Raw genomic sequence first — 12,667 nt, 5'->3', positions numbered from 1 at the left:
CAGCAAACATGCTTTTAAAAGGGACAATTGAATGACATTTCCAAATCTAAAATGTTAACCATGCTTATGTGAAAAAATAAAACTAAAAACAAACGTTCACATTCTAAGGATGCTTCCAAGCACAAACTCTTCACTTTGTGAATATCCCTAGGCTCCAGTCTGGGTCCAGAAAACAGTGCTCCTGTGTACTGGTAAATGGCGTCATACAACTCTGCATCAATTCTATTTGGCTTCTGAAGTGATGAGAGGAGCTACGTATAAGTGTGAGGGATATGTCAGCCTCAAAAAGGACAGGGTTGAAATGTTGTCTGTCACAAACAGATGTGTGTGCAGATCCTCATGAGGTGTGCGCTATGGTGCTTGGTTTTGACACCACTCCAAACCCAATGACAACTGCGTCCAAAACCTATGATAACTGGGTCCAGATGAGCTCAAAGACCCTCAGAGAATGCCAATCACAGCTCTACATTGTGAAGCACTGGAAAACTCCATGCCCGTCCCACTCCAAATTGAAGTTGAGTATGTGGACCCACTCCTGAAGTTGTTTCTATAGCAAATCTTCATTGCAGTCGAATACATCAGATAACATAAAGAAGAAACAAAAGAAGTCCAGGCTGGACTTTGCCCCTTCTTCCCATTCTCATTTTCCAGAGAAGGTGTCACCATCAATCAATCAAACATTAACAAAGTGCGGCAAATCACCCGTGAGGGTCTTAAGGCGATGGAGGTGTATGCTGCTGCGTAGAGGAATGATAATTTGAACATCAAGGTCTTTAGTTCTCTTCTGAAGTGCTGGAGTGATGTTGCGATCCTGAGGTGCAGGGGGAGGTTGTTCCAATCCTTGGTTGCCAGCTGCAAGAAGGATGTCCTCTGTTGTTGGCTTGTTGGATCCGTGGAATGTCTGCGAGGGAGAGGGAAGCTGATTGAAGGTCAGGTCAGATGGTGGAAGGTCAGGCGTTTGTTGATGTATGCTGGTCTTTCGTTGTGCAGGGCCTTGTAGGGGTGGGTCAGCATCTTGAACTGGCATCTCTTCTGAATCGCGAGCCAGTGTAGTTTCTTGAGATAGGGGGGATGATGTGGGTCCTTCTGGGAGGTAGAGTGTGAGTCTTGCCGCTGAGTTCTGTATTGTCAGAAGTCTATTCAGGAGGCATGCTGTGATTCCTTCATAGAGCGTGTTTCCTTAGTCCAGTCTACGGCCTGCGTGACGGTCCTGCTGGTGTCTGATGGGTGCCACCTGATGATCTTCCATAGCATGCCAAGGGTGTGGTAGCAGGCAGAAAAGGCTGTGTTGAGTTGTTTCTTCATGGACAGCATGCTATCCAAGATGATGACGAGGTTGTGGGCATGGTTTGTTGTGGCGGGGTGTGCCCAGCTGTGCAGCCCACCATGTGTCAGTCCATGGGGACGTTTTGTTCCCAAAGATGCAGACTTCAGTTTTTTCTGTGTTGAGTTACAGTACTGGGTGAAGGACAATGGTCTCAATGTTCATCATGCATCTGTGTAAGTTAGCTCTAGTGGTGGAGGGATCTTCGGACAGTGAGAGGATGAGCTGTGTGTCAAGAACGTTGAAGATGATGTTTGTGTGATATGATGGTGGTGGCCGGGGGGTCATGCAGGTGTTTAAGAGGGTAGGGCTGAGGGATGATCCTTGGGGAACTCCAAAGATAATCTTCTTGGGCTCTGAGGTGAACGGAGGGAGACAGATCATTTGGGTTCTGCCAGTGAGGTATGAGGTGGTCCATTTGAGGGTGCTTCCTTGAATCCCAATGTGGTGGAGTCTGTTGATCAGGATGTGGTGGGAGACAGTGTCAAAAGCAGCAGACAGGTCAGGAGATTGAGGGCTGCTATTTCCCCATTGTCCAGGAGGGCTCTGATGTAATCTGTGGCTGCAATCAGGGCTGTCTCTGTGCTATGGTTAGCTCGAAATCTGGATTGGGAGGTGTCCAGGAGGTTGTGGTCTTCTAGGTTTTGGGTTAGTTGCTGGTTGATCGCATTCTCAAGGACTTTTGCTAGATAGGAGAGCAGAGAGATGTGCCACTAGTTCTTCAGTTCGGCTGGGTCGGTGGATGTTTTTTTCAGGAGGGGCCTCACTTCAGCATGTTTCCAGATCTCATGGAAGGAGGCTTCGGTGATGGAGGTATTCAGGACCATCCTGAGCTCATTGCTGTTTGTCTTGCTCCTTAGGTTAAAGATGTGGGGGCAAAGGTCTGTGGGTGCTCCAGAGTGCAGTGAGTTCATGATGGAGATAGCTTCCTGCGTGGTGAGGAGTTCCCAGTTGGTGGGAAAGGTGTTCAGGGTTTGTGTTTGTGCGTGTGAGCTGGTTGATGCTGTCTGTGACAAAGGGTTAGCGTTCGAAGATTTCATAGATGGCCGAGATCTTGTCGTGCAAGAAGTCTGCGAGGTTGTCACACAGTTCCTGGGAGGGAGTGGTGTCGTTCTCGGTGGCTGCAGGATTGATGAACTCCTTCACGATGGCGAAGAGTTCTTTGCTGTGGTTTGTGCTGGCTTTGATGCGGTCTGGTAGTGTTTTTGGTTTCTTTCAGGAGGCGGTGGTACGGGTTGGGAGCGGTCCTGAAGGCAGAGTGGTCTTCTGTTTTTTTTCTGATGCGCCACTTCCTTTTGAGTTGTCTGCAGTTGCATTTTGATTGAGTGCAGTTCCTCTGTGCCTCCATTTCCTGCTTACCTTCCACTGAGGAGCTGATTCCATCTTTAGTACTCATGCACTTGGAGCTTCTAGGTCCATCGGTGACATAGTAGCAGTTCAAAGCCTTTACAGAGGCCATGCTGCACATTTTCGGCACATTTTGAGCCACAAAGATCAGGAGGGTCCTCCAGTCATGTTACTGCTGGTGAGTTGCTCAGCACAGTCTGTCACCCTTGATCCTGCTTCAGGATCGATATTGGCGTTAGTGGCAGCTTCAAGCCCAGCGTAAAACCCGCGCCTACCCCTCGAATGTAGACACCAGTCCACATGGCATTGAAAGTGGAAACGCAACCCAGTAGTGGTATCTGACTCTTGATGACTTTTTCAACTGCGACCAAGGCTGCGTCCAGACCTTGACTTGGCACCCCCAAATGTCAATCCATCAGACACAATTCCACTATCATGAAGCAATACACAAGCACTACATCAGCTTTTTGACTCAAACTCAGACCAGAGCCAGCCGTATGAAGGCAACTGTGGTGGGAATTGGGAAGAGTTTGCCTCACCCTTTTATGAAGCCAGTTGATACATGGACTTACAGGATGCCAGTGGTCTGGACCTGCCAGTAGGCTGGTCATCCCTAGAGGGGAAGCAATGTAGGAAAGTATGTCTTTCTCCACTGTGATTAAGAGACCTGACAATGTCCTTGTCAATCACCTCTCTTCTGTGGAAGTAAACACAAATGTACTGACTCTGGTCCAGCAGCCTGACCAAGCACCAACAGAACCTCTTTTGCCTTTTAATGAGGCCTCAATGGCACGATTTTATGCACTTGGGCTAAACCATGCTCTGGCCCTCATAAGTCGACAAGTCACCCCTTTCCATAGACCTGTTCCAGGTGACATGGATTTCTTAACCCAATACCCAACCCCTAAACATTGGTGACATTGGTGTTGCAGGTGTCCACAAGCAGAATACACCTTAACTCCTTCCCAGCCATTCATTCCGACAGGGAGTTAAAACATGTGGCTGCGTTTTTCAAGAGAATGTTCTCCTCTGCCAGCCTTGTGGTCGGTCAATGCAAGCTGTTTACTTGGATGCTACACCCAAGCAATTTGGGACCTACTTGGTGAGAGCTCACCTGCAATCCATGATGACTTATGAGCTTGTTTAGCCCAAACCATTCATGATTGTCGGGCTATAGCCAAATTAGTCATCCACACAGTTCTAGACACCACAGATTGTCTAGGTAGGGCTATGGGAACAAGTGTTGTGCTCAGACGGGGCACATAAATGAAGGACCAAAGGCTTCTCTTGAGATGTCCAAGATGTAGGAGGCTGGCCCAGTGTATGGTGGACATATGGTGTTACACATTATACTGGGTCCAGGCAACCCTTATTAGATAGTGTTATAATGTCCAGATAGCCAGGGCTCTCTAGTTGTAGCTGTGGTGAGCAGCCAAGACCTATATAGGAGGAGTGTGAAGCACTTGCAATACCACTGTTGTCACACAGTAACTTATCACACCTGTAAGGAACCGCACAGTGTTGCAAAAATAAAGGTACTTTGCAGGAACACCAAACTAGGTTACTACAGGAAAACCCCCTTCTTGAGGTAGCTACACTCAAAATATGCACAGCCATTTATTAGGAAATAGAATAAAATAGCAAGGGCCCTAAATGGGGGCCAAGCCATATACTAAAAAAGTGGACCCCCACGAGAGGAGATGGAGTGGTTAGCCAAGGGATGGGAGAGAGAGGAACCCCAAGAGGTAAATATCTAGAAGACCACCCAGCGACCAGGAGAGGAGAGGTAAGTTACCTGGTCGTCCCATAGGCTAACATGGGGACTCTTAAATGGGGCAAAAGCAGGACGAGGGCAGTGGAACCCAACAGTGGATTCTGGATGATTAGAACCTGCAAAAGAAGGTGACTTTGCCCACCCTTCTGCGGGTGAAGATTTCCGCTGCACCAAAGAAGCAAGAAGGAATCTCCCTTAGAGTGAAGGAGTCACTCCACTTCATGGGACTCCTGTTTGCTTTTTTGCTGCTGCCACTCCTGCCCTGAGTTCTGAAAAAGATCGGGAATGCCCAGGTTAAAGTCTTCGTGTTGCTCCGGATTTGGCCAAGAGAGAGTGGTATCTGGAACTTATTGCCTTGAGCAGCTGTTCTCTGATCAGTCTACCGATCTGTGAGGATCTTCTTTCACAGCAGGACAGGGTCTTGCACCCAGGCCTCTGCATCCTGCACTGTCATGCGTGGAGATTGAGCAACAACAGTTACTCTCCCCTGACCTCCCTCATGAAGTCGTTGAGGTCATCCTAGCAGCAAGGTCCTCGTCCATGAAATCTGTGCATGCTGGGCACTAGGATAAATTTCTGGCTTAGTGCAGTACACACTAGACTGACTCCCCGGAGGCCAAACTTTTTTAAGGTATTGTTTGTTTTATCTTTGGCTCAGCAAGGAGTTGCTGTGGGCACTGTTGAAGGTTATTTGCCTGTTCGTGTGGCCTTTTTTACGTTTGCTGAACCAGCCAACTTTGTTTAAATCACTGGATCTGATGGATTTCCCTGGAGGTGTGCAACGTATGATGCTGCTTGAGCCATTTGTGATGCCTCAGCAGGACTTAAATCTGCATCTAACTTTTCTCATATGTACCCCTTTTGAATCAATCCACAGTTTTCACTGCACTTCCTCACCTTAAAAATTGTTTTTGTTGTTGCGATAGCATCCTCACATGGGGCGAGTAAGCTCCAGGCCCTCTCGGTCCAGCCTCCTTATGCCACTTTTTTGTCTGGACAAACTACTTTTCGACTCAAGTAGCCTTTTTGGCAAAGGTGGTGATGTCTGTTCACACCAGGCAAGCCATCACTCTTCCAGCATTCTTTGCTCTACCTCATCTCTCAAAAGAGGAAGACAGACTCCATCACTGGGACCCCAAAACTTCGCTTTGACATTGCATTGATTGCAGAATTGTAGTGAACGATAAGTACTTTGTAGGGTTCTTAGCAGAATATTCAGTGAATGATGTGGGGTTCTCTGCTGCAAAGAAGGGCAAGATGTTGTAGAAACAGAGCTTCTCATCCTCATCGAACTCTTTGTGATGTTTTCTGGTGAAAAGAAGTGCAAGGTGATGCAGAAATGGATCATCTCACAATGGATGGTCCTCTATATTAGGATCTGCTAAACAGTGGCTATGAAGCAGCCTACAAAACATCTAAAGTCTCATATCACCAGGGCCCTGGCTGATACCACTGCTTTGGCACGTGGAGTGCCTGTCCTGGATACCTGTTTGGCAGCTATATAGGCATCAGTACTCATGTTCAAGAAGCAATACTACCTTGACAGTCAGGTTTGCCGGGAAAGGCATTTTGCCCGTTTGGTCCTGTAGGACGTAGTAGACTGAGCCATTCCAGTAGGACACCACCTTGGGAGGTATTGCTTTGGTTTCTGTTCGCAAGGTGAGAAAGTACTCATCAGAAGAACAAGTTAATTACCTTCGGAAATACTCTTTTTAGTGGGAAGTCTATCTGACCTCAAATTCATCTCTCGCTCCTCTCTTTGTTCTTTCGATAGTTGCTTTCCATCTTAAAAGTTCACAATTTTAGGACTCTGCATACTGGTTCTTCCAATTTGCTGATGGGCTCCACATTTTAGGGCACCGACATGGTTACAAAGAGCAACCGATGCCAGCGCTCGTGGGTGATGCTTATATGGAGCTCCTTCATCACTTGCGTAGCAGAACTGAGTCGCCACAGTGTCACACAACACCATCCACCTGCTCGCAGCAGCACTGCTTTTTGAGTTGCCCGGATCCAGTCTGGCATCTGGGGTCATTCCAAAGGTGAGAAATGTGCATTTAGTATCGATCAGAAAGAACGTTACCAAAAGTAACTTGTTATTTATTTCAGCATTTCTTGAGCAAACTATTTTCCCAACACCTGTTTTAGCTCTTTTCAGTTATCCGTATATTTTTAATATCAGAAACTCGATTTACTGGCAGAAAACAAATAAAGCAGCAGAGAGCATAATCTGGACATTTTTTTTCAACAAGGTGTGCACTTTGATCTCACTTGAACCATTCAGTTGGTTTGCTGAGTTTCGTGCTGTATATATTTATTGGACTAGACTGAATAGCATCATTGAATATCAGTTTTTATGTACTGCTGTCAGGTCTTGCTACATTGCTATTGCTCACTTGCGTAATTTAATGTTACATATAGTAATTGTAAGAAAATGTAATCAAATTAGGGTTCTTGGATTAAAATTCTTTAAAGACCTCTGGGTTAGGCATATATGTGCAGCACTGGATGTAAGTGAGATGCTGTTCCCACTGTGTTTCATTGCGTGTTGACTGGATTCCTGTGAAATAAATAATTTGGAGAGAAAAAACACAAGCCCTCTCACGTTGTACATGTTCAAAATATAAATGAGAAAAGTTAATGAAGAAAACATAGCAAGTCTTATAATTACAGATGCCAGGAGCATCCATTGGTGGTTATCAAGTGAGATAAAAACATTGGATAAGTGAAAGTCTACTTTAGCCAACCTCCTACATGAAGGAAGGGCAGATGAGGAGTGGACTTGTTTGAACCGTGGTAGTCTTGTCTGTGTAGATTCTCAGTAAAGGTCTCCTCTGATGTGCCCCGGTGATCATTTAGATCAGAGTCTGCAGTCACATCCGTCAAGTGGATTGGTTAGTAGGCACCGGTGTCCTTCACCCTTCTTTGTAGGGTACTGTGGGAACAAGGGAGATATGGGGTGTAAGGGTGCTATAGGGAGCCTTAACTAATGGAAGGAATGAGGAGCAGTTGGGAAGATGAAGGAGGCCTTTGGGGTAGAGCTTGAGAAACGATGGAGGTGAAGAAGTAGTAGTATTGGAAAACAAGGTCATTTGCCTATGTTTTAAGTCCAGGGAACATAAAGGTGAATCATAGAAACCTATACGTTTCTGTAATGCATAGTTGGGAAATTAGTGTAATGGCAATGCATATAGCGGTCTTGGAGTCATGCTGATGCAGGAGAGAGGGTGTAAAAGAAAATTAATTGTAATGTGCTTCTCATCCATGTTCATTCTTCATAGCACAAGGAAGTTGGATAAGTGGCAGGGAAAGGGAGACTTCAAGGGTTCAGATACAGTGGCTCCTTGATCTGTGGCATGATGAGGGAGCTACTAGCAATGAACTGTGTCAGAACATTGGGATGGCATGAGAGGGAAACACAATAAAGGAATATTGCTGTGAAGGGACAGTTGCATGAGTTTTGTAGATGTCTGGAGGGCAGTTACTGACTGGGAATTATGTGATTGGGGTGAATGTTAGATTTTCAGACATAGCCCACTAGAAGAAGATGATGAACTCTCATGGGCATGTGGTAAGAGGGGAGGTGAGGGTGTGCCAGGGGAGGGGTTCTTGAGGCATAAAAGGCATTCATGGGTGCAAGACAGAGTCCCTCAGGAACTCATCCAGCATGACCAATCTCCATTTGAATGGACCCAATCCTCAGGTGGGAGAGAAAAAATTCTCACCAGCTCCCCATTTCTCCAACCAAATTTGAACCAAGTCTAAGCCAAAACAATGAATATGTCACGTGTCTTTGTTCATATTGTTCTTGTCCTGTATATATTTTGCCTTTGAGCTCACAGGGAAATTTATTGAACATCTCTTATCTCACATTTGAACAGTAGATACTTACATGTATGTGTGACCAAAGATTTAAACCACTTTTCAAATCTATTGCTACAACCGCAACAAGGAGACACAACAAGTAGGTCAATAATTATATTTCTTCTTTCATTGGAATGTTAACCACTAGCAAAGTGGACACTGGTGGTAGAAGTGAGAATTGTGGAAATAGAGAAATAATGGTGTATATGAGTGGTAAATCCTTGAGATTTTTTTTGAGATATTTAGATCTTTCCAGTTGCATCTCCTGTGAACATCTGAGGGTTCAAACTTACAATAAGGTCTTATAGGATCCTTTGGGTCCTTTGTAATGGTCCTAATAAAGATAACAGAGGCCCTAAGGAAGGTTGCTGTATATAATTCAGGTACGGGAGAAAACGGGGTTCTGCCGCTATCCAAATGACAATTTGTGTGTTTAACTGCACTGCTACATTTTTCCTTGAACACATTTCTGTAGGTAACAGCTCTCATAATGTGCAGGTAAGAAAGATGAGGAATGGATGAAAAACTGAAAAACATGCAGGAATCACTTAGCAAAGGTCAGTTCCCACCATTATTTCATATGGCGAGGGTCAAAGCTTGTGATGTCTCTGGATTGTTTCCCACAAGGGCGGGGATGGTTAGGAATTGTATTTACCAGCAAACTCATAATGAGGGCCTTAGTCTTTCCCTTTAAGGATGTAAGTGAATTTTATCGACATTGCATATAATTTGTGTGGAAAATAAAATTAGGTGATTTCTCAGTGGCTATAAGAAGATTTAGTTGCCGCTAATGGTGATTATTGTTTAATCAGTATGATAGCAATGTGCCTTTGGTAGGTTTCTTGTCCATTCCTTTTATTGTAGAAAACCTTTTCTTTTGAAGAAGCAGGATGTGGTGAGGAGTGTTCCATGGGGGGAACAGTTGGGTGAAAGTGGCCCTTGTTTTGACGAATAGTATGATGTGTCCAGATATGCTTAGAAGAGGCTAGGCAAAGATGAAGTGCAATTGTGGCTCTTAAGCTTTTCAAATAGCTTGAATTTGGTATTGAGTGTTTTGCTGGAAGACATTCTCTCATATTGAGCTGATGATCCAGTAGGGGCTATTGTAGGGCGGCCTTGATGCCCTAGGCTGGGGATGGCAGTTTGGGTAATTAACCTTTGGCAGAGTTGTAGAGAATTGAGTGGGCTTGAGAACAAATTAAGGAGATGAAGGTCCATCTCTTACTTCCTGAAACAAAAGGAGGGAGGCATAGATCACTTGCAGAAGTTAAGCACTGTGCAAATGAGCACCTACAAGCTTTGCAGTCCAGTCCATCTACAGAAAGATTTGATGGCCATCTAAAAATATGTGTGTGTGTGTGTATGTATATGTGTGTGTGCACAAAACGGAAGTAACTAAAAAAACATTGGCAAATACAAATATTTTGCCTTTTAAAAGTCACACAGGTTTACTGGCTTTGCCAGTGCATTTTGTGTTCCGCACTGGCAAAAAGAAAACAAAATGTTTGCTGATGCTAATAAGCATTGGGGTCAGGTGAAAGGTGAAAAAGGCATGATGATTTATATATGCACGTGTCTTGGTGCTACAGCAGCTCAACATGATGACTTGTATATGTGCATGCATCACCACACTTGTGCGTGCATGTGGCATGATGCAGCCACCATTATTAACAAAATGTGTGCAAACGCACCTATTAAGAATTTGCAGCAAACTGTACCGGCTTGCCCACTTTAAAAAAAAAAAAAGAAAAAGGTATAAAAGAATGGTGGAGAGCAAAGTAGGAGTGGATGTGTGGTGGGAGGGAGCTAATGCCACAGAACAGTGGGAGCAGCAGAGGGTGGGTTAGTGGGTGAGTCAATGGAGGAGTGTTGGAAATGTGGTCTCTAATTAGCAGAGATGTGCACCCTGTCCAAGTAGGTAAGTCGTTTGCACACCCTAAATTAATCTATGCTTACCCACTGGTGACATGGCACAGAACAGACAGGCTTAACTTTGTAGGCAATTTGTAAAGTATTTGGGCCTCCCTTCAAACAGTTAAACAGTGAAAACACTGCACAAAAACAATCCACACCAGGTTAGAAAAATAGAGCTTAATTTAATAAACAAAACTGGACGGAAATGACAAACGTGCTGTAAATTGAAGTTGAGATACAACTGTTTAATAAATATCTGAAAATAAAAAAGCAAATAATTGATAACTGGGGCAATCTGGTCGTGCTAGACCAGGTCAAATCTGAAAAGCCAAGGCAAGTGAGATGGAGTGCAGGTTGTATAGAGGGATCAACCTTGTCCTGCTGAAACAGTACCTGTGGGTGAAGGCTGCATTGCCGTCGAAGACCTGATATGAAGAGCAGAGGAGATGATGGGTCTGCGTTGATTCCTTCGGTCGCAGGCAATCAGAGATACGTCATCTGCTAGCCCTTGATGATGTGTCATTGTTGACCCGCCCAGCCGATGAAGCAAAGGCAGTGCGCTGGTGCGTCAGTTCTGAGCCACGCAGACAGTGTTGTGATGTCCTTGCCCTCAGCAGCAATGATAGGGAAGAGATACGTTGGTTCTAGCGAGCGTAATCAACAGTGCGCAGGTTCTGGCAGTTACAGTACTTTATACACACTTCCAAGGGCCCAGGAGTGGGGTGGCACCCCTTGGCAGGGCTAGACTTACAACAAGCAAATTCCAGGTGCTGTTGCAGTATGTGGTGAAGTATTTGATGTCCCTGAGACTTAAGAACAGGAGGCAAGCCAGCAAGCCCTTGTAGTCACCTTTGGTTATGGGGAAGTAGAGATGCAGGCTCCTTTCTTTCTCACTCCCAGGCAAGGAGGGCAGTAGGGCAGGCACAGCAGAGCAGGAGTCTAGCAAAGTCTGGCAGAGTGACAGTCCCTTCAGCAGCACAGCAGTCCTTCTTCCTGGCAGAATGTGCCCAGGTCACAAAGTGTATTGAGTTGGTGGAGTCAGAAGTACAGTTCTTACACCCAGTGGAGCCTTAGAAGTGGGGGAGACTTCAGAGAGAGGCCTTTGAAGTGTGCAGAGTCCCTGCCCTTCCTTCAGACTCACTACAGGGGGTTATGAAGCCCTTTGTGTGTGATCAGGACTTAGCCCATTCAGGTGTGTCAACTGCTCCCTCCCATCCTGCTTAGGATGGGCCATCAGGATGTTGATGGCCCATCAGTCACACCTAAGCTCCCTTTGGGTGGGTGACAGATTGGCTGTTGTGCATTCCTGCCAGACAGCCACACACAAACATGTATTTAGAGACAGACAGAAGGCAGTAGATGGTTAAAGAAAATGCCAGCTTTCTAAAAGAGGCATTTTCGGAAATACAATTTAAAATCCAACTTCACCAGAAGTTGTGATTTTAAATGGTGAGTTCAGAGACACCAGATTTTCGGGTCCCATCTCTTTCCAATTGGAAATGACACTTATAAACTGTAATAATGCAATCCCAATGTTATCTTATGGGAGAGATAGGCCTTGTAGTAGTGAATAACAAAATTAAGAGGTTTTTTTACTATCTGTTTATGTAGAACTTGAAAGTACATATCCAATGTTTTAAATACACTGCACCCTGCCTTTGGGGCTATCCAGGGCCTACCTCAGGGGTGACTTAACAGGCCTGAAAAAACTACTCGCAATGGCGAGTCATACTTAAGCAAGTCGAGCTATAGTTAGGACCTACTGAACTCACATATTGAAAGGTGCACTCATATGTGAGAATGGAGAAAAGGCTGCTCTGTAAAATAAAATATTTTCCTACGATCACTCAATTTGAGGCCAGTTTACAGGTCAAGTACATTTCAGTTAAGTTGAATAGATTATTCAAGTTACTCGCTCTGCAAGTCTAGTCATATTTTGTACGATTTTCTGGGGCCTTCTTATATGTATTGAAAAGAAAGGTTTGAGCCTGGCTAGAGGGTTAATTTTCCAGGTCAACATTGCAGTTTTAAACTGCACACACAGGCTTTGCAATAGCCGGCCTGAATCATATTTAAAGGACTTCTGAAGTGAGTGGCAAGTTCAGTATTGCAGGCCCACCAGTAGCATTTAAATTTCAGACCCTGGACACATTTAGTGCACATTTTTTCTAGGGACTTTAAAGTATATATAAAATGCCAATTGTGGATAAGCCAATATTGCCATGCTATAAGCAGAGAGCATGTGTGCTTCACCACTGGTTAGCAGTCTTAAAGGTCCCAGTGTACTAAACCCAACAAAAAAGAATTCAGCAAAAAGGGGAGGAGAAAGGCGAAAATGTTAGGGATAACCCTGCAGAAAGGGCCAGTTCCAACAAGGAGCAGTGTGTTAAAAGTATTTGAAAAAAGAAAGCAGAAGGGAAGTAGTGGCCTAGATTTTGGGGGGT

At 44.9% G+C, this 12,667-nt stretch overlaps 1 protein-coding gene across 6 annotated transcripts in view; it reads left to right on the top strand.

Moving 5' to 3' along the window:
* The window catches only part of FARP1 (FERM, ARH/RhoGEF and pleckstrin domain protein 1), a 459,262-nt gene that overhangs the window by 278,724 nt on the left and 167,871 nt on the right, over positions 1-12,667 (top strand). The gene's annotated exons all lie outside the window — the stretch shown is intronic.

The sequence above is a fragment of the Pleurodeles waltl genome, chromosome 8 (assembly GCF_031143425.1).
Source record: "Pleurodeles waltl isolate 20211129_DDA chromosome 8, aPleWal1.hap1.20221129, whole genome shotgun sequence".
Taxonomy (NCBI): domain Eukaryota; kingdom Metazoa; phylum Chordata; class Amphibia; order Caudata; family Salamandridae; genus Pleurodeles; species Pleurodeles waltl.
Note: the sequence above shows the minus strand (reverse complement) of the source record. Positions and strands in the feature narration are given on the sequence as shown.